This window comes from Desmodus rotundus, chromosome 5 (assembly GCF_022682495.2).
Source record: "Desmodus rotundus isolate HL8 chromosome 5, HLdesRot8A.1, whole genome shotgun sequence".
NCBI classification, from domain to species: Eukaryota; Metazoa; Chordata; class Mammalia; order Chiroptera; family Phyllostomidae; genus Desmodus; species Desmodus rotundus.
In genome coordinates this window covers 139,199,970-139,222,405 of record NC_071391.1, presented here as the reverse complement: position 1 = coordinate 139,222,405, position 22,436 = coordinate 139,199,970, and the positions used below count along the sequence as shown (strand labels likewise).

Below are 22,436 nucleotides of genomic sequence, written 5' to 3'. Positions count from 1 at the left end.
ATTGAATGTTTACTTTAATCATAGTAAGTAAAATGACCCAGTTCACTTTTAATTTAATTTTTTCCCACAATCCTCTTTCCTTTGTTCTACCATTGTTTCTCAGTTTTCTTAATATTTCCACTAAGTTTGTCTTTTCTTTTTACACAGCATCTTAATTTGTTCTATCTTCTTTTCACAGTGGTATTCTTTTTCCTGATCACGGCAGGCTTTTTCTTTAGCTGTCTTTTGCCTTTGCCTCTGTGTAGGGTATGAAGTTAGCAGTTTTCATTCATTTCAGTCTGCTTTTAGGAGACTGAAGCAGAGTCCTTCTACATGGAAAGTTTGTTTTGCTTTATCTCAAAAGATGAGCTCTCTGATCATCTAATCTACCCAGAACTTAAGGAGCCATTTTGTAAACCTAAAAACAAGTTTTAGCTTAAGCGAGGTGGGGAAAGGGAAAACTGTAACATGTTTATTATTTACTGCTTTCCTATTAAACTCTTTTATGTGGGATACCCACAGAATTTTTTCTGTCCATATTACCTTGAAACATCTCAATCATCCAAGCTTTGTTTTGCTCCACGTGCAGTGCCCTGGTGAGCTCTGGAGGCCGGCTGTTTCAGCAATGACCATCTCCACCTGAGTACGTGGGAGGTTGCTGGCCTGAGAACATCACATTAGACGGAAAGAGCAGCTCCTTTATTTTGTTTTGAGCTCCTTCAAACCAGACTGAACATCAGACCAAGTCCACTGCGAGGTTTTCCAGAGTTCACCATTGTTAAATGATTAATGGTTCCCGGTGAAGCAACGATCAGCTTCATTGTCTTCCAGGGCTTCAGCTGAAATGAAACGTGGCCCTTTGAGTTAACTTTTGTTTTATTTTAAGGGTTCTTTTCACCCAGGAAATCAAAGGGTAGAAAAATGCATATGTTTTATTAAACAAAAAAAGGTTTACATAAAAATCCTTTGAGTAAAAAGTTTTCCTAAATACCAAAATCCATTGATTTGGTGACAGTGTTTTATAATTTCTCAAAATATCTGACATTCAGACATCGGTAATAGAAAACCTTTCAATTTGATTAAACAAAATGAATCCTTTTGATTTAGAAAACAAACAGTCCATTGTTATTTTTTATTTAAACAATTAAACTATAAGTTTAGATAAACTGCATTGTGGAGTTAGAGATTTTCTAGAAATTATACTTTATAAAATCTGTGCCTCATGGAAGAAGTTTGGTATTTTTTTTCTTTCTTTTTTTTTGCGTACCTATGTATCATTCCCAATTCTTTCTTTCTCTCTTTCCCTTCCTCTCTCTCTCCTTCCTTCCTTCCTTCCTTCCTTCCTTCCTTCCTTCCTCCCTTCCTTCCTTCCTTCCTTCCTTCCAGTTCATTCAATGGATATTTATTGAGCACTTACAATGTGTCAGCTTCTCTTACTAGGCACATACATTACAGCAACGAAGAAAAGACAAATATTCCTTTCCTTGTAGAAATTACATTCAAACAGTTTACTGTTACAGAGCTTATTATCTACTGTTTGGATTAGTCATACTAAATATTGTGTAATAATGGTCTGGAAAAGAGTAAGATTTCTTTATATGGATTTTATGCCCTTTGACTTGGTATAAAAGGAATCCTAAATCTTGAAACAATACTCGTTTGCGTGGACAATTTTCATTTGAGTTTGAGCTGAAATATTAAAAACATAATGTAACTGGGTGTTTCCACCAGAAATCTGAAATCATCCTCATTTGTGAACCCTAGAAACCAGACAGTGGACATGGTCTGAAATTTTTCTTCGGTTTTCTTTATATATTTTAAGTTTTTTCTCCATTTGCTTTGTTTTCTTTGTAACAGAGCCTGAAAAAAAAAGTGTAACACTGAAAATTGCACAATGGAAATGTATCATCTCAGTTATATTGCACAATTAACAATAAAATCTTAAATTTGCTTTGTCTAGTGCACAGAAAGAACTAATCTTTTGTTCCTTGATTGTAAAACTATGTAATTTCCTAAACAAACAAATAAAACTCTTGTGTATATTTCTACCTCAAATATTAAAGTAAATAAATCTAAGTATTTTTTAGTAAAATAGCATTAATGCGATTTAATATAATATAAAAATTTTCATCAATTTAATTTTTATTTATAAACATTTAATAGATGTGACAAGTGCTTGAGGGTATCACAGACTAGTAAGACATGGTGCCTGTCCATAGTGGTGTTCACAGTCCAGTTGAGACAAGAGAGCTCCATGCGAAAATGAAATCTCTTGTATTAAGGGTTATAGGATTTAGTTTGATGGGAAGTCTGGTGTAGGCCACTGTAGTAAACTGAGGCCTGGATCAAATGGGCTTGCCCTCTGGAGATCCTGGGTGGCCTTCGCATGAATCTGTCCTTTCTTTTAAGTTGGGGCAAAGATGGTTAACAGGTATTCCTTATGCCTTAGGCTCCTCAGGATAGAACAGGTCCCCTTTTTAGCTACTGCAATTGTTCAGCAAGGAAGGGAAGGGGAAGGGAATGGAGCACATGTCCTAGCAGTTTATTACCTTCCCTAGCTAGGACCTCATGGGAAACAGAAACTCTGCACCTGAGAGTACAGTGTGTGGACATAGCATGGGTATGGATTAGGTTCTCGAGGACAAAAATTGCTCCATAGCTTTGGGAAGCCTGGTGTGTCAGTGAGGGTCCCATAGACAAAGGAGTTCACTGAGAAATGGAAGAAACACTGAAAGGGGGAGGAAGGAAGTGGAGGTAGAGGCTTTGAGTTACTGGAGCACACTTTTTTCCCCCTTCAGTTTTGCCTGAGGTAGCCCTGCCTGTGAAATGGAAGTGCTGTAGGCCTAATATTCCAAATTTAGGAAGTCTGTGTACATTGCGATGATATGTAAGTATAATCTTTCTAAATTGTTATGCTTTGGAATAGTCAAACTCCTGATGTGTGTGTTTAAGTTTTCAAACATAATGCTGTGTGACTATGGCTTTTGTTTTTATTTTCCTGGATGTTTGAAAACATTAAGAATCTGTTCTGCCTGGTGTAGCTCAGTGGATTGAGCACAGGCTGCAAAACAAAGGGTCACCAGTTCGATTCCCAGTCAGGGAACATGCCTGGATTGCAGGCCAGGTCCCCAGTGGAGGCTACATGAGAGGCAACTACACATTGATGTTTCTCTCCATCTCTTTCTCCCTCCCTTCCCCTCTCTCTAAAAATAAATAAATACAGTCTTTAAAAAGAAAAGAAAATGTTAAGAATCCCTGTTTTTAGAGGGCCTTTGTTTGTTTATTTGGACCTAAATCTAAGATAAAATAGCACAGTATATGCTTATCTCTTAAATTTCAGTTAGGGGAGGAAAAAATCAAAGCCTGATGAAAGCATTTGGACATTTCTGTGGAGGCTTTTTTTGCTTTTTTCAAGAAAAATTACAATTTCCATCACAAGTTTTTTTTTTTTTCTTGAAAGCTATACCTATGTTATGACACATCTATTTGATTCAGAGGCCACCTAGGATAGTTATGTTTATTATCTTGATTGCTGTAATGGTTCTAAGGGTATATATGTATATTAAAACTTACAAATTATACATTTTAAATAAACACATTTATTACATATCAATAAAACTTTTTTAAAGCCACATAGGTTGTAAGTGAAACCTCCATCATAAGAATTATATTTAAAATTTTTTTCATTTATTTTTTATTTCTCTATTTTATTTCCTCTACCATTTATTCACCTCTATCCTATACCCCAGACACACATATATTAAGAAATACAAATAGAACTGAGGAGGCCTGTGTGTGAGCTGAAATTTAGATATAGGACCTTAGAGAGCTTTTTTCCATATGTAAGGCTCACTGGAGTATCTTTAGGTAATTTGCACGAATTTGAATTTGGAGAATTGGAGTTGCGTATTTTTTAAGGAATCCTCCTTTCCTTATAGTTTAACAGATTATGACTCATCTTTGGCATGGAGTAAAGAGCAATGATTTAGTAAGACTTTTTTTTTTTTAAAGAGGTTAATGGCTTAATGCTTCTCCTTAAATATTGTTCCTTTTTTTTTTTTTTGACATTTTTATCATTCGAATTTTGGCATGTTGGATCCTAGACTCTATGAATAGATTTGGTAGGGAAAATCTAAGTCTGTCCATTCTTTTTGCCCTCATGGTCTTGAGCACAGCACAGGAAAGTTAACACAGATTTGTTAAACTGATGGTTAATATTAATTGAATATTTCTTATGTCACCCAATGTATGTTTCAGGGAAGTTTCTGTATTTGTTGTTAAGTTTAAGTTTAAAATTATGTTAAGTTTAAAGCCCTGGCAATTTTTTGTGAAAAAAAAATAGTCTACAGAAATTTTTGGGTTTGTCTTTATGGAGCTGGGACTTTAATGAGGTGTAACTTTAAAATTCAAGCTCTTCTACCATGCCAATGGGATAAATTGGAATTACCCATGCCCAGGCCATAGGTCCGGGTGAGGCCCTGGCTTCAAGATTTTTCAAAGTCCCCACGTCATTCTCCCGCAGAGCCACATGGTGCTCTGCAGTGCTGTGTCCCACACCATATCCCCCCATACCCATACTTTCTCTTGTAAAATTTTGCAAACATGTAGCAAACTTGAAAGCATAATTCAATGTACACCTGTATTCCTTTGTACTTAGATTCAGTAATTGTTAACCTTTTGCTGTATTTGCTTTATGACTGTCCCTTTCTTTCTCTCATACATACTTTTGTATCATGGGAAAGTACGTTTCATATATCATAACTCTTACCATTAAATACTTCACTATGCATCTCCTGAGAGTAAGGGTATTCTCCTATATAACCACAATACCATTATCCCACCTAAGAAAATTAATAATAACTTGGACTGCTTTTCAAGAGCTCAATTCCATTTATTAAAGGCATGTGAATTCATATTCTACTAGAAATTAAATGCATATGAAGTGAGAAGTTCTGCAGAATATAAAATTCTAAGAACTTTTGCTAAAGATATGTAGATGAGGCCGCTACATTTTCATGAGGTACAAATGCATTTTGTTTTTATGGTGAGGTAAGATCCTTTCTAGCTTTAACATTGCATGATGGTATCATGAGAAAAACATTCATCAAAGTTCATGCCACAGTGTGGTTTAGTGGAAAAAGCTCAGTTTTGAGCAGGAATGATGTTAGTTCATATACTTGCTCTGCCACTTACTGTAGGTGACCTTGGAGAAGTTATTCTTTATCAGTTAGGGTATTTTCAGAAACCACCCTCGAGTTTGCTGGAATCATCGGGAAATTTATTATTTTACAAGTTCAGAGGTAGAGCAGGCTCAGAGTTGGTCACATCTGAAGCTCAGGGTCTTAGTGTCTCTCTGCTGTGCCAGACTCCTTGCTGGCATCCAATTTCTTTTTTGGCTCCTTCCTCAAGCTAGGTCACGTTCCTATACTATAGTATTCAGAGGAAGTCAGATACCTCTTCACAGGCGTGGACTGTCAGCCTTTCTGTCTGATTTGGCAGCTCTGCCCCTATCTGAACAATAACCTGGGAATGGGGTACTCTTAGGGGGAAGAAGTAGGAGTGGACATTGGTGCTAACAGTGTTCATTATTCCTCTCTAAGCCTCGGTTTTCTTTGCTGTAAAATGGGAACAGTGGTATCAACCTCTGTGGTTATTAACTAATACACAATAGGTAAAGCAATAAACACAAAGCCGATATTTAATAAACGTTAATTTCTATTTTTTCTCCTTTCCATCTTATAGAAAACTTTGTCTTCCTTTGACACTGCCACACTCCATACTAGTAAGCATATACGTAAGTGACTCTCCTTAACTGGTCTTTCATCTGTCCTGTCAGCTCAGTATCTAGGACATAGGATTTTGTATACTTTGCAATTGGTTAGATGCCCTCCATTAATCTGTCTTGGGCCAGCTTACTTTTTCCTTATGTATTTCAACTTCACTTATATTATTCCAAAGCCACTGATGAAAAACTGTGAATAGCATGTACATACTTATCAAACTCCAGATCAAACATGAACAAAAATCTCTCTAACTCTCTGTAAAAACATGAGTCAAAATAGATTTTCTCCTTTTATTAAAAAAAATTGCACCATGACCTTTGAAAAATAAAATGTTCTATTTGAAATATAGTATCTTAGTTGTCCAAGATATACCAGGTTTTTGATACTTTGGGAAAACCTGGGCTTATCATGGTAGTTTAGCTGCTTTGGTTTCTCCAGAACTTAACTTTCTAAAAAGAATTGTGTCTAATTTACCAGCAAGTCTTTTTTGAATTGTTTGGTCTTGAACCCTGTCTCACCCACCATGAGATAGTCATCTTCAAAAGGCGTGTTTTCCAATATATGTGCACACTCCAGGGTCTTTGTTCAGGCATGCCATTTTCAAAATATGTAGAGAAGGATTGTCATTTTCCCCCCCTGTGGGGTTTCTAAAGCACTCCCGAAACACCTGCAAAATTATCACAATCACATGGGAAGATCTTCACATTAAAAAAGAAAAACAATTCTACCTAAACAACAGGGTCACTCTTGAAGGAGAACAATTGATCCTTCCTGACCCCTAAAGTAAAATGTTTAATTCCTGCCAGCCTCTGTGGCAAGGGAGCAGAAGGGTGCAAAGTCTGGTATCTCTGTTGAATTGGAAGATGCTGAACCTTGACTTGTCTCTTTTCAGTTACAGTTTTTTTACTTTGTCTTTAATTTTTATATTTAGTGTTGACAAGGTGTCTATTGATTTCAATACTGAATACTGAAAATACTTAGATTTTGAATGGTTCCATCCATAATTCATGCTTCTGCTGGCATGAATCATTTTGGCCAGAGGGACACTTTCTAAAGGAACTACTGAAGTGTGTGTTGATGTGTCTTATACATCTCAAATGAGGTTCTGCAAATATTAAATTATAAAGCAGCACAATGAAAGCAGAACTCTGAAATAAATAGTAATTTTATTAAAGAAGCCAGAGAAGGGGACACTGTGGCTATAATTTCAGTTAAAAATGCTAGAGTTTAAAAAAAAATGTTTGAAATTTGTGTTGTGTTTTCTTGAAGTGCTATTGGTTACTTCAAAAAATGGTGACATATGATTTGGGCAAATTTTTAATTTTAGAATCGTGTAGAAAAGTTTGTGGACAAGCTTCCCTTTGCTTTGTAACAAATGCTTTTACTGTTTAGCTAAGGTTTGCTACCAGTGGCTCCGAGGCTGAAATGAAAAGTGAAATGGCTGTTGTTTCCCATCTAATACCAGAATTTATTTTTATTTCCACTACCCAATGTTAAAAAAAGAAATGAAAAGAAAACAAAGATCAAGATCCAAAAGCTCAAACTAAAATTTAATTTCCTAACTAGAATAAGGCTGGCTTTGCCATGATGCGAAAAGGCACGCATAGGAAACATTTGTTCATGGCTGCACAGTTGGTCCTCCTGATTGCTGGGATTAGCAGTTGAATCAGAAATGCATTTCTGTCTTCAGACACTCAATCAGGCAGGTAAGAAACCAACCAAGGCTAAGCAGTTGGAACTGACCCAATTTCTTTTTTACCTTTCTACTGAGAAATGTTTCTTCTGTGCTTCTTGCCCCTACTTTTTAGTCTCCTTGAGAGAATGGAACAAAAGTCCAAATGAATAAGTTGGAGAACAGTTCATTATCTGCCTCTCCTTGCCCAGGACTTAATACTGTAATCATACAGTAATTGCCAGAGTTTTTGTCTTCCTTCTTGATTCTATCATTTCTGTGTTCTGTTTTGGAGCTTCTCATGGGTGGGATCTAAAGTGTGGAATGGATTCTAAGGGTAAACTCTTTTTGTCCCAGGTCATTTATTGTTTTCATTTTTCATAAGGAGATCTTATTTTGACTGAATATTGCAGTGTGACCAATGAGCAACTCTTAGCCACCTAAGAAAATATATTTACAGTAGCTTTTACAAAATTTTAAAAATGTGTTTATGATTTTAGAGGGAGGAAGAGAGAGAGACGTGGAGAGTGGGGGATCGAATGGTTCCCTCCCCTACACGCCCTGATGGGGGATTGAACCCATAACCTAGGGATGTTCCCTGATGGGGAATCAAACCCCCACTTCTGGGTGTTTAAGACGACATTCCAACCAACCAAGGCATACCAGTTAGGGCTGTTTATAGTAGCTTTTAAAAATTATTTGGAAAAGTTGATTATACTTGGAGAATAATTTTTGTTATTTCTGAAAGACCCAAATACCATGGAGAAGTTTTAGGGCCATGAGTCCAATTTTGCCATATTAAGCATTGTGCCGTTCAGTTTGGGCATCTTTAACTGTGCTCTGTGACTGAGTTGAAGCATTTGGGGACACTTTCTGGTCAACTTGAGTTTTGAGAAGTAATTTAAAAAATTGCAATTGGACAGAAACAAAGGGTAGTTTGAGAGTATTATTAGAATTGTATTGTGGAAAAATTTGATGGTCAGAAAATTTATCTGTAGTTAGCCATAAATTTAGTTTTGTTGTGGATGAATTCTTGAACTCTGCCAGTGATGCGGTTGATTTTCCCAATTTAGCGACAAAATCTTGTGGTACGGAGACACTCCTGTTTTCTCAGCACTCTTGTCAAGTTCTGCAGCTCATTTCGCGTGTTATTGCCAACATAGCGACTACTGCGTAACAAGTGCACTGAGTTGACGGGGTCGTGGATTTGGGGTTTTGTTTTTGCAGTACTTATCACTGTAAGAACAGTATGGTGAAGATGGACCAGTGTCACCCCAATGAATTTAATTAAAAAAAGAAAATGGAAACATTTTCTATTTGGGCTAATTCAGGCTCTCTGAATAGAGACATAAAAGCATTTGGCCAGTATTTGTTTACTTGCTTTGCTCTCACATGATGACTGGACACAGAGATGGGTAAAGAATCTACATGTGGGGGTGGGTGACAGAGAACAGGTGCTTGTTGCCGCCACTTTTTGTTCATCTGTGTAATCACTCAGCACTCCACATGTTCTCTGGTGCATGTTCTGGTGACTTAGGGGTCACTTCTTTTGGACTCTTCTGTGACTCTTATTTTTGAATAATTATATGAGTAAGAAAGGGTTTTTAATGGATTTTTTATTTCTTAAAATAAAATGAAAGCTTTTTCTTTGACTCTTCTGCTTCATCTTATATTAGCCATTTGCACACTTAAAGGAATTGCTGGAACAAGAATTACTCTTTTGAAAACTATCAAGTTGTTTTTCGGTCCAACTTGTTAATATTGCAGCTAATAGTATTCCTACTTCTTAGCCTAGGGATACAAAATGAGATGCACTTTGGAATGTGATTCCTATAACTTTTGAATGCTGGATGCAGGTGCTAGTGCAAACTCAGCACACCATTATGTGATGAGGAAACAAAGAAAGAAATGTTTAAGAGTAGGAAAAAGTACTTGGCAAAAAGTGCTGCCCTGTTCAGTCAGTTACTGGAATGGAACTGAGTTTTCTTTTATCAAGTATGTCTTTGAAGTTGCAATGATTTAGTAGTCACCTATGAGCATTAGTGTAGTGACTTCCTGAAGCCGTCTGTGCTCCTGAGGAGTCAGTTTGTGAAGCAAAAGTGTAGCAAACCATAGAGCAGACGATGTTTTGGCATACTGGAGGGCAGCAGTTGAGCCATAATATGTTAAATGGCAATTCAGGCACTTGGTCAATCCAGTTATAAATTTCCACTCTTCATTTGCCCTCGTTTTCTTGGTGTGCATTTGTAATCGTTTATAGTGATCCTGTCCATTTGACAAACAAGAAGAAACAAAAATAAAAGTCCAAATTATTGATTTTAGAATTTTAAGTAAGTTAGATAGGGGAGCATATTAAGTATAAAGATTACTATTAATTCAGTTTTTCTTACTGTTCCTCTTGCTGATTGCTCTGACACGTTGACTGCTTTACTTTATGGAAATGTTTATTTCTTTTAAATTAAAGTTCATGAACCTGTACTGACTCAAGATAGGTGAGATTCTGCTCTAATCACTCTTCTCTTCGGTCAATAAAATTCCTGCACTTTTAAAATATCCCAACTGCCGGATTATTAATGTTCCTACATGCCTCCACTTTGTTACCAGTACTTTGCATCATCACTGACCTCTGTATTCAGGTGTCCTTCCCTACATGAAGGAATGAAGTTAGTAACAGCCACTTTCAAATATAATCTAAAATTACTTCCATATTTTTCTACAAAGTTTTCCGTTGTCCATTTTTAGTATTCATGTGAAGGAGGAGCCCAGGTATGGCCCTTCAGGTTTCTTGATGTGTTTAAGAAGATGTGGCCAATGTTACTTGTTGGAACTAGCCCTGGAAAAGTTGAACTGGTGCCATATTTTTCATGCTACTGTTATGTCTCGCTGTAAAATGAAGGAAGTGTTAATAACACTTCCTACTTGTTTAGCACGTTTTCCTCCCCAGCTCTCAAAGGAGTTGGCCAATATCGGGCTGGATTCCCAGCCCATGTTTCTATTATTTTCTAATTCCTGTAATGTAATGTTAAATGAAAAGTTTTCACTTATTATATTTTTTCTTATGCTGTCCTAAAAATTGAAAAATAATATTTGCTACTAACACCCTCATTTCTCAGATACTAAGAATTTGACCTAGGATTATACTGTAATCAACCACAGAGCCAGAAACAGAACTCAGGATTCTTCCTCAACTTCATTTTATTACTGAGCCATAGTTTCTCCCTTTTCAGATATACTTACAACAGGACCAAAGAAAATACATTTCCAGGTACCACAAATATTTTCCGTGTCTCTTCTTCAGTGTTCCAGTGCTGGATTTACACTGGATTCATTGTCTGAAGTAAAGTTTCAGCGCCAGTTGTAAACATGATCTGTTCCCATATTATTCCTGATTTGACCGCTATCCCAGAAGGTGATGGATAGTTGAAGAAAGAGTATAATGAATGCAGCCCCTATTTTCTTTTTTCCCTTCTAAATTTGATTTAATATAAAGTTGCTTTCTGCCAGGAAATTTCATGAATGGGCATATGTTAATAAGCCAGATTTTTTTCCCTTTGTAGTCATAAACTTAACAAAACATCTCCCCAAAGTGGACTCAGTTAGAGTATGTTAATACTTGAGTGAGCACTTCCTGAACTTATAGGAGGAAGCAACTCCAACCACTCTGAAAATGAAGTTGTTCCTGTAAAACTTGGCTAATGCAGTCTGAATATATTTTGAGCTTTGAAACACATCTTCCATAATTCTTTTTTGTTAGTGAATGTTTGTCAAACTAAAGGAGTCTGTAAAAACTAGTATTGACTGCTCTGCTTTAAAAATGTTTTCAAGAAGTCAAACTGAGGAGGAAGTTTCTGAGTGGCAGTTTTTTACATTTTCCTTCAGAGTAACAAAGTGAAAGTCACATTTTGATTGATTTTCGTTAGTCTTCTTAGTGAAAACGTAAGCCCCAAAGCGTGGGCTGGTGCGCGCACACAAAGCAGTTTTCTTGTTTTGGTGCCCTTGCACGTGAACCACTGCATGTACACACAAGCCACACGGAAAGAGTCCGTTCTTGCTCACACTCTGCCAAAGGAGGCTGGCCGCCGCCGCAGTCTTCTGCTCAGTGGAAATTGGCAGCCTTTCTTCTTCTGTAAACGACAGCCCCACGTCACTTCATGCAGCAGTGATAGCAGACCCACTTTAGAGATTCTCGAAGAACTGCTGAAGTCCTGTCATTGGCTTAATCATCGTCAGTCACACTTGAGTAAATGCAATGCAGAGAAATTCATTCATGTCAGGCATACTGGGGAAGCTCTTAACACTGTTTATAAAGCGCCTATCCTTGAATTTCCACATATAATCCTAGCAAGACACCTGTGTAATGAGCAGGAGAACTGTAGTTATTCCTAATAGAAATGAGCTAACTCAAGTCCAGAGAGTTAAAAACTTAGCAACTGGTAGAATGACTGAAATTCAAGCCTTCAAAACACTGTTTTGTCTCTCTTTTCATTATATTAAATAACTTCTCCAGTAATTGTTAATTGTTCTATTCTGTTACTTCCTCTCCCACCTAAAATGTGTGGGATGATGATTTATGAATTTTTTCTCCAGTCAAGACATCTGTGCATTAAAATCAGTTACAGTCTTGTTGCATTTGGGAACTCCTAGACAGTAAGGTCACCTACTCCCTTGCCTCAGAGAGAGCCTTTTGGAAAATCTAGCGTAAGTCTGCACTCACAAGCTTAATGGGAAAGATTTATTAACAAGATGATCCTGTTCTTCATTTAGCCTCTGAGAGCTACGTAAAATTGAGTGGGTGAATGATAGTAGTTCTTTTGTGTTGTTAACTGGAGGAGACAAAACCAACATGAAAACTTCTATTAGGAAGAAATCAGAATTTTATCGGGAATTGAGAGGGAGAGTTGAGCCACTGGTTAAAATATAACTTGTTATATAAAATAGTTGTCTTTCTCACTTGCCCACTTCTAGCTTATTTTCAGGTAGTTGTACAAAGTGGAAAAGAACAGTTATCTTGCATGATTTACAGTTGCATATATGGTTTGGGAATACTTCAGACTGTAGATAATGTGGTTTTCCGTTTGTGACTCTGAGCCTGTTTTCCAGTGTGACATTAAGAATAGGTGGGAAGCGTGTTTAGATACGTGTGGACTATCCACAGTGAATTTCTCACACCTTAACTTCCTGCTCAATGCCCCGCTTGAGCTCGCCCCCTGATTGTGAGGGATGTGTGTGTTTAGGGATTGCAAATTAATGTTGATTTTAGCTTACCTCGGCAGAAAATGTGTTAAAACCCTAAATATTAAAAAGGGCAAATATAATTTTTAAAAATTAACTGCTTTCTTAAACTACATGTTGGTACATAATGAGCATTCAAAAATAAATGAAGCTGTGATGATCAGCAGTTAACTGTGTTAGCAATCTCCACAGGCAAGCACAAGTAAGTTGACTAAATTATATCCAAGGCAAAAAGTGCATTTGGGGTAGAAGAAACATATTCTATTTTATAACTTCAAATGAACCAGAAGAGCAGTTTCTTCTGTATTTTATTAATAGGAAAAAAAATGCTTTGCCTTTAAAAGATGATACTGCTGATTTTAAAAATTACAATGGGAATAGAGGTGAAGTACATAAAATCTGCTTTGACAAAGAAAACAAGTCACGACCTTCTCACCATCTTCACTTCTTTCTGTGAGTGACAAAGAATAAGGAGCAAGTAACAGCTGCCAGTCCGAGCCTCTCACTTCTGTTGTGCAGGGAAGTTTCAAAGTCTAGGTCTGCTGCAGGAGCAGAGCAGCCTTTGCAGTGAGTGGCCCATGCGGTGTGCACACCAGTGGCGGGCTTCCCCGTACTGCCCTTGGGGGAAGCCCACACCCACGTCTTACAGGAATGGCCGCCCGGGTCTGCCCAACCCCACTCTAAGTTAAAAAAACTGAAGCCCAAAGTGTCCCAATTTATCATTTAACGGCAGTGGAGTTTCTCATCATTGCAAGAGGCTATTTGTAATGTAAACAAATAGTAGTGAGGGCAGAGGACAGATGTGAGATAACTGACGTCCGTGGAAGAGCAGTGGAAGAGCCAAGTTGGACTTCAGTTTTAACTCAGGTAATTATTGTGTCGTCTCTTTCATGGCGGACATAATATGAGCAGAAAACAAAGTAGAATTTTAATTTTTACCCTTCATTCCAGCATTAGCTTTTTATTTTAACTGTTCAGAGTTTGTTGAACACCATTTCGGCAGATGTGTGACAAGTAGCCCTACCTCCTGGACTTGTATGGTTGGTGCCTGGCAGTGTATAAGCATTCTCAGGACCATTATTCTCTTTAGCACCTGCAGCTGCAGCCACCTTGTGTGAGGTATTGCCCTTCCCCTTTGTAAAAGAGGAATCAGAATTCTGAGAGTTTATGAGTTATCGAAGGGCACACAGTTAGTAAGCAGTAGAGCCACGACGGGAATCCTTGTCTTCAGACTTCTGCTCCACTATTCCCTTCACCAAGCTAGGAACAAGCACGTTGATAACGTCCAACTTTATGGTCTTCCATCCCTCTTTCTCTCATTTCTGCACACAAAACCAGTCAGCAAATCCAGCTTAGTGACCAGTCATGTTGCTCACAGTAAGAACATACGTATCATCAAAGGGCAAGTTCTTGATTGATTTTGACATTAATATGCCAATAAAAAATAGGAGCCTCGTTATTTCTTGCTTAGAATCAGAATGGCAGCACTGAATGAACCTTAGGAATCATTCAGCTTTAATATACAATTTAAAAAATTTAGAGTAAACCTCTTTATAAGGAAAGTGAAACTGCAGCCAATGCGGAGACTAGGGACCATTTCCCCAGACTTAGACCCAGTGTTCTCACACCTCCTTAGCCCTGGCTGGTGCGGCTCAGTTGGTTGGAGCATCTTCCTGAACATTGAAAGGTTGTGGGTTCCATTCCCAGTTAGGGCATATGCCTGGGTTGCAGGTTCGGTCCTTTCCCATCAGTTTCTCTCTCTCTCTCTCTCTCTCTCTCTCTCTCTCTCTCTCATCAATGGATATATCCTTGGGTGAGGATTGAAAAGAAAGAAAGAACACTTCCTTAAGCAGAATTTCCAGTTCTCATCCCAGGAGACTTTCCTGAGCATCTATGCTTTGCAAAGCCCTGTGCTGGAACCAGCCCTGCAGGAGTTAAGGATCTAGTAGGGGAGACTTAATCCAGGGTAAAATGTGCCCAGTGCTAAGTGTTCAGCCACATAAAAGACTAAGAATGTCACAGATAGATTCATGGGTAACCCAGATTTGGTCTCAGTCTTCTGGAAACATTTATGATGAAGCCCTTTTTTATATGAGCATGTCTTTGTATGAAAAATGACAACTGTAGCCACTTTGGGACCTTTCAGAATAATGCTGCCTGTCCCTGAGAAGCTGAAGTATTAAGATCAAAAGCAAATCAAACTGATTGTTAGCACCAGATTTCTCTTTAGGCATTGTCCCTAGAAGTTTTGAGTGTGAAAATCATATATTACTTACGCTTTGTTACAAAGTTCTACTAACTTTTAACCCCTTAGCATTTATTTTCAGAGAGCTGATGGTGAGCAAGTCACATGCTTGCTAGCCTTCTGTAAGAGCTGTTCAGCTGAGAACCTAGAGAGCCTTTTTGAAACTGCTGATAAATTGGGCAGTCTCCAAGTCAAGCTGAATTGACAGGGAATGCAGAATTGATCGGAATAATTAGAAGTTTCATTCTATAAAAGGGATAACTATGCCAGGAAAAAACCCCTCACAGAATGCCTTTATAGACCTAACTTGCACCAGAATTAAGTGTGTCTTTCTCGGTAGTTACTTCTAAAGCTGAACAAACTTTATTGTGTAAATGGGTCAGTTTCTGCAGTGTGCTGCATGAAATATTCAGGTATACACAAAGGCAGTTGGATTATAAATTTCAAGGGCAAACTAGCCTCCAGTAAAACAGATATAGGATGAAGCTGTATTTATAGTCTTAGAAGAAGAGAAGTTTCTGTTAAACTTAAAAGCTGCATTCAGTTTTCAGTCTCTTGGATTGGATTGTACTCACCTCTGTCAGCTACAGGTTTTGCTCTTCAGCCAACCTCTCTTAATTCTCTCATATTTCTGTATTTAAGTCCTTGAATCATACTCAGCATATACTTGGCTATAATCAGGTGACCTTGCCCTCACTCCATTCTCCAGGCCCTAAGAACTTGATGAAATGATTTTCGGATGGCTTAAAAAAAATAAACAGATACCCTATTGACTTAAAGTCTGTGCAGTATCTTCTACCATAATGTGTCTCACTGGTTGCATTTCAGGTCACAGAGGCAAAATTTTATAAATGGTACATATGTGAACTTTGCTGAAGAGGCTTTGAGGGTCCTGCTTCCACTAACTGTGTTTACCCCAAAGTATCCTTCATTTCATTTTGGTAGCGAAGACCAAAGTTGAATTTCAATAACAATCTTTTTTCTATTTGGAGCTTTTTGTGACTTGTACCAAATTTCCCTCTTAGGTGATGAATGGTGGAGGGGGAGTTTAGGGCAAGAACCTAATTCATTATTCATTGAAACTTAAAATTTCAGCGCATCACTACAGCCCCCAAGACTTCAGGAGAAATACAAGCGTTGCACGCATATCTCTATTTGACGGGAAGTGTCAGAAACCTACGAATCTGAGAAAGGCTTGGGCCGCCAAACTGTGGGAAGAGCAGTACTGCAGTTGGCCCAAATATGGCCAGAACTCTCTCCATCTTTCACCTCTGCCTCTGTCTGCATGTTTACTTTATTCCTTCTAGGGCAGACCGTTTTCCCACGTGGCTGGAAACATGGCCACCACCAGTTTATGTTATAACTTCTGTCACCGAAAAGTTCTCTGGATGTCAAATTTTAAGAAGTCATAGGCAGTGAACTCATCAGAACAAGATTGGTCATGTGTCACTGAGTAGGGGTCAGGGAGGTGGGGGTCATGTAGAAACATGGCAGCATGTGTGTTTACCCATACGCCTGGAAGTGGGTAGGTATTTTCCAGGATAAGAGACAGTTGTTGGGAAGAAAATTCCCCAGCATGTATTGCTCACTACAGCGTATCAGACTAGTACCTTTTAAATGTTTTGACAGAAGCCCATAGTAAAAAGTAGACTTTACATTAAGACACATATAAACACACACTTAATTGAAAAAAAATTCATGACATAATACCCTCACTATGTAAGGACATTCTGATCTATTTTATTCTATTCTATTCTATCATAGTTCATTAAAAAAAATACTGAGTATTACCCTGGTGTGACTCAGTGGATTGAGCGCCAGCCTGTGGACCAAAAGGATGCTGGTTCGATTCCTGGTCAGGGCACATGCCTGGGTGAGAGAGGCAACTGATAGCTGTTTCTCTCTCACATCATGTTTCTCTTCCTCTTTTTCTCCCTCCTTTCCCCTGTCTCTAAAAATAAATAAATGAAATCTTTAAAAAATACTGATCATAATTCACGTAATTGATTTTACTCATTAATGGATAATGATCTATAGTTGGAAAAATACTCTCCTAGATATTAAAAGTAGCAGATGGGTAAGTTCATGTTTAAACAGATATTTTGGCATGGATATTTATTTATTTAGTCTTGTTGAAGAAATAACTTACATTGCAGAAAGATGCTGGTGTCTCAGAGGGCGACAAATATGTGACAGGAATGCCCTTTCAAGTTCCCATGGTGAATATGACAGTGCTTTTCCTACTGAGGAATATTCTGGAGCTACTCCCCACCCTCTTTAAAGTAAGGAAAACAAATGCATTCAACTGCACTCCACTGTTTTGGATTTACCTTTTGCTGAGAAAAACTGAAATCCTGTAGACCTAGAAAATTTCCCAGAGTGCTTTCAGTTCTGTCTTAAAACAAAACATCAACACAGCCTTCTTGAAAACTTTGTTGTGGTAGCATGAAGAGCAGCTTTCTTGTTCATTGTCACATTATAAAGGGGTGGATGATAGCTTTCCTTATCCAAGTGGCAGTTGAAAAACTAAGGTCTCTTATTTGTGATCTTCTATTGAAGCATTTGAATCCCCAGCCTTCTGTCTCTTAAGGTAAATTGAAAGATAACCGGTGGAAATTTGACAGTGATACAGAATGACTTCTGAGTGAGACATGAAGACACAGAAGAGTGGTTGAGTTTCTTATTGCAGGCAGAAGCCCACAGAGATCCTAAATAACTAATAGGATAAGCCTGTAGTAGATGATAAGCCTGTAGTGCCACGGATCTCACTGTGAAAAGCAAAACAATAAAATGTTTAGAAGAATTGGAGAATAGAGAGGTAGGAATATGGAGAGGTTTCATAAACAAGACATGAAGTACTGACCATAAAGGAAAAGATTGACAAATTTGACTACTCTTGATGCATTTCTATTCACTAAAAATATTGGAAAAATAGATTGGGGAAAGTATTTAGAACACATATAACAGACAAATATATCAGGACTTATATTCAGAATACATAAAGAACTATTGGTAGGAGTGTAAATCAGTACAACCATGGTAGGAAAACGTTGGGCAGTATCTAGTGAAGCTGAAGACAAGATACTCTGAGATCCAGTGGTTTCACTCCTAGATTTACACCACAGAAGCAGTTCCTCTAATCTTTCGATCTGACTGTACCCTTTTAGAATTGTTGAGCAACTCAAAGAGCTTTTGTTTATGTGGATCATATCTGTTGATATATACCTTATTAAAAATAGAGAAATTTAAAAATATTTATTCATTAAAAACCCCTTGTGTGTTAATGTAACTTAGTTTTTATGAAAAATTACTTAAAAATTAGTGGGAAGAGTGACATTGTTTTACAGTTTTGCGGGTCTATTGAAGGTCTGTCTTTACAGAAGACAGTGGAGTCTCCTATCTACTCCTGCATTCATCTGTTGCGGTATGTTGTTTTGGTTAAAGTATACAAAGAAAAGGTGACCTCACACAGATACATAGTTGGAAAAAGGAGGTGTATTTTAATAACCTTTTCAAACAATTGTAAATATTCTTCTTTGATACTCAACTAAAACTACAAAAGGTAGTTTCTTAAAGGTTGGTGGCAATGTGAAATTTGAAACCATACCAATAAACTTTTAATTATTTTGCTACATTAAAATCTTTTAGTTTACCTCGCATGTTGAGTAGATTTTTACTCACGCAGGATTTTGTAACATCATACAGTGATAATTTGGAAGATGCTGGCTTACTCAGTTATGCAGATCTTTTCATTGTCGACACATTTCATTATGTAAGATTAAAATGTCACATTCTTTAACTTCACCACTGATCCCATCAGAAAAGCGTTTCTGACGGGAGTATCGGGAAGTTGTCAAGCACATAGTGGCAGATACAAGTTTTCTGAAATTGTAATTTTCACTTGAAAGTCCAGATTTTATCATTGGCACCCAAACTGTCAGTTGTTTTCTCAAAGAGATAGGCTGACTCGTCTGCCAGATACTCGAGTCTGAATAACCATGGTTTGTCCCGACTGTCACTCCATCAGTAAAAACGGTGTCCCGTGAAAAAAGCAGCTGTGCTCACCCAGCTCCAAAGCAAACAATTGCCCAAGTGCCTTTCTCCAGGCAACCTTTGTACCTTGGTATGTGGCAGAAGTGCTTTATGTGTACTCTCCCACTTCGTCACACAGAATATTAAAAAGACATGTGCTGAAGGGTAGAGATTGAAACATTTTTAACTTTTCCATTACGGTTGACATACCACATTGTGTTTACCTTAGGTGTACAACGTAGTGATTAGACATAGTTGTAACTTACAAAGTGATCACCCCAGTAAGTCTAGTACCCATCTGACACCAGACACAGTTATTGCAGTAGTATCGACTCTATCCGCTATGCTGTGTTTTACATCCCCGTGACTGTTTTTATAACTGGCAGTGTACATCCTAAAGAAGAAATTTAATAAAATTTATTTTTACTGTTCACAAAGAACATTTTAACGTGAACTTGGCATATTTAGAGCGTGGAGGTGAGGAATACGACTGCTAGTACAATTGGATGCCACTGCCTTCATCATGTCATCTTGAACCCACCCACATTTTTCACTTCTTCCCAAAAGTGTAAAAGGCAAATAACCTCTTAGAACAATTACGAAGATGGTTTTGACTTTGTGCACTCTCTGAATGGATCTGGAGATCCCCAGGGGTCCTAGGATCCTTCCCTCCTCCAAGAGTTGGACCACAATTGAGAACTGCTGCCCTAGAGAACTCACAGCTCTGGTGTACCAGGACCCATCAAGGACACATGTACATGAGTCGGGGGGGGAGAGGGCATGTGATCAAGGAGGAGAACGTGGTGGCAAGGGTGCTTCTGGGATGCTGACGGTGTTCAGTTTCTTCATCTGGGTGGGGACGTTTGTTCTATAATATGTGAATCTGTTCATTTATATTTATGCTCTTTTCTATACCTCTCATTTAAAAGAGCAATTCTCTTACTACTATTAGCATTTTTAGTTTCTGGTTTAGAGATATAGAGGGTGTTCAGAAGTGAGGAACTCCCCCTCCAGAGCATCCCTCTTTGTATTTTCTGCAGGATATAATTTGTCCAACCTTGTCTTCTTTTTGTTCCATTGGTTACGTTATAGTGGAGGTGGGAATTCAAGTGCCTCTAGTGTGTTTTCCCCCTCATGGTTAGTGACATGGCTAAGGCAGCGAAAATTATGAGGAGAAAACATTTTTAAAATTTAAAACCTTATGTAGTACTTAATTATTTGAGACTTAGGAACCTTACCATAGAAGCTGTTTCCCATATCTTTATTTTCTGGAAGGACAACAAAATGAAAAGTGACGAGTAAGAACACAAGTGAAAAATAAAACCTTTTATAACTTCTTTTGCTGTATTAAATCATAAGAGTATGGTGACTGCAAATGAAGTAAGTTAGTAGTAAGATTTTGGCATTACTGGGTTATCTTCTGCTCTTAGAACACATTTCACTTCAGTTGTCTAATTTTTATCTCCATACCACTGAATTAGGCACAACAGGTACTGATAACTTCCATTTCATAGATTAAAAAAAACAACAACAACTGAGGCACAGAAAAGATCAGTAATTAATTCAGCAGCAAAGTCAGGACTCCTAGAATTTCCTTTTCCTACCAAACTAGTTTAATTGTAAGGGATTCAAGATAGTCATCACAACCCGGGCATTTTTGCCTTTGCCTCGTGGGTCCTCTTGCTGTAAGCTGAGCTCTTCCAGTTTGGATCAGGAACCCCTGTCACTGTTCTGTATGAACATGAGCACCATCTACTGTGCTTCCTGCTGTTCTGAGACTTGGAATGAGAACGTTTAGAAAACCACAAAGACTTAGTTCCATTTCAATTTTGTCTGTTAGAAACTGAGTCCATTGAGGTATGCATTCGATGCTGCTAATCATAGCCTTCAGCTTGAACTCAGATGCCATAAGCTAGAGGAATGTTTATTCTCCACTTATTAGCTGTTAGGATGACTGGAAAGTAGTGGAGTTGGACTGCAGGTAAAGCTGATTAACTTTCAGATGTACCTGATCTCCCATCAGGACTATCTTGTTCCTTGGCAGAGGTTCAGACACTTGGGATTTGTGTGTGCGTAAGAGCGCACGCACTAAGAGAAAAGAATTACCCCAGCTTGGTTGCAACAGATCGGGGAAAGATCGCCTGGACTCTGGAGGATGTGTGGAATGGCATGCCCATAGAATGAGCTCTGATTTAAATGGACATGTGAAGGCTTTACGAAAGTAGCTAACAATCTCTGGCAACAGAGTGACATATTTAGCATAGGTACTTTTTTTTTTAATCCTCACTCAAGGATATGTTTGTTGACTTTAGACAAAGAGGAAGGGGGAGAGAGAGATTGAGAGAGAGAAGAAACATCAGTCAGTTGCCTCCCATTATGTACCCTGACTGAGGATTGAACCCACAACCTAGGTATGTACCCTGACTGGGGATTGAACCTGCAACCTTTTGGTGTATGGGACGATGCTCCAACCAACTAAGCCACCCAGCCAGGGCCTTTTTTCTTTTTTTAAAGTAATAGTTACCTTTGTTAAATGTTAGTGTCCCTGAATAAATACAAATATGTTTAGATATTATAATCCCTGTATTTCACAACCAGGATCCAATTCAGTAAATATCTTTCTCATTAGTTCCTACCAGGATATTATTTCTAAGATTTAGGTCCTAATCTAAGTCTTTTCACAAGTGAAATATAACAGAAATCTAAGAAACGAGTCTACTAATTACACTTTTCCTGATGCATTTCAAATAGGGCAGTCTAATTATAAGCAGCTCCTAAAAACAAATGGCTGCTACTCTTGCCCCAGTTTTCCCCTCTGACCAGGCCCAGATGCCGCTGCCATGGAAGGCATTGTCAGTGCTCGCAGAGTCTGAGAGTCGGAATCAAGGAAGGACTGGGCAAGTGGACCCCAGGAATAGAGCCCATCTGGTCACACTAGCAGTGTCCTGTCCTCTTGCCCACTGCCAGAGTTCTTTTTGTTATTTATCCTTGTCAGGTGCCATTGAACAGATTGACACGTGTGGGATAATAAGGAGTCTTCTTTAACATACAGCAAGGAGAATAAGAGCACGAGTTTGGAGTCAGACACTTCAGTCTTGATATTGGGTGTTGCCACTTCCTAGCTGTGTGACCTTTGGGCAGGTTGCTTTACGTCACCTGTCAAATCTGTTTCGTCTTCTGTGAATGAGGGTAATTGTACCTACCTTCCATGGTTACTCTAGAATTAAACAGAGACCTGTATACATACAGTGTACATGACCCCATGCCTCGGATGTAGTCAGTTCTCAGTTCTCAGTATATGGTAGTTCTTACTGCGTATGCAGACACCTAAGAGGTTCATTCATGGTTCCTACAGCATAAATTACTTTATATGACAGTGCTTGTTATCCCAAATATCTATAGTAACTGAAACTATAAAACTTGAGAGGGTTAGAACTGTAGGGACTTTTAGCAGGGAGATACTAGGGAAAAGGGCAGGTCAAGGTGAGAAACT

The 22,436-nt window shown here is 38.2% G+C and overlaps 1 protein-coding gene across 2 annotated transcripts in view; it reads left to right on the top strand.

The window, feature by feature from the left end:
- SERTAD2 (SERTA domain containing 2) overlaps positions 1–22,436 on the top strand; it is a 121,729-nt gene that overhangs the window by 7,622 nt on the left and 91,671 nt on the right. Inside the window, exon 2 of one of the 2 annotated variants that reach the window (XR_006654355.2) lies at positions 569–2,016. The exons of the other annotated variant lie outside the window; for it this stretch is intronic. The gene's annotated coding sequence lies outside the window, so the exon portion shown is untranslated. Of the gene's footprint in view, positions 1–568; positions 2,017–22,436 lie in introns of those variants that run through there. 2 annotated transcript variants of the gene reach the window in all.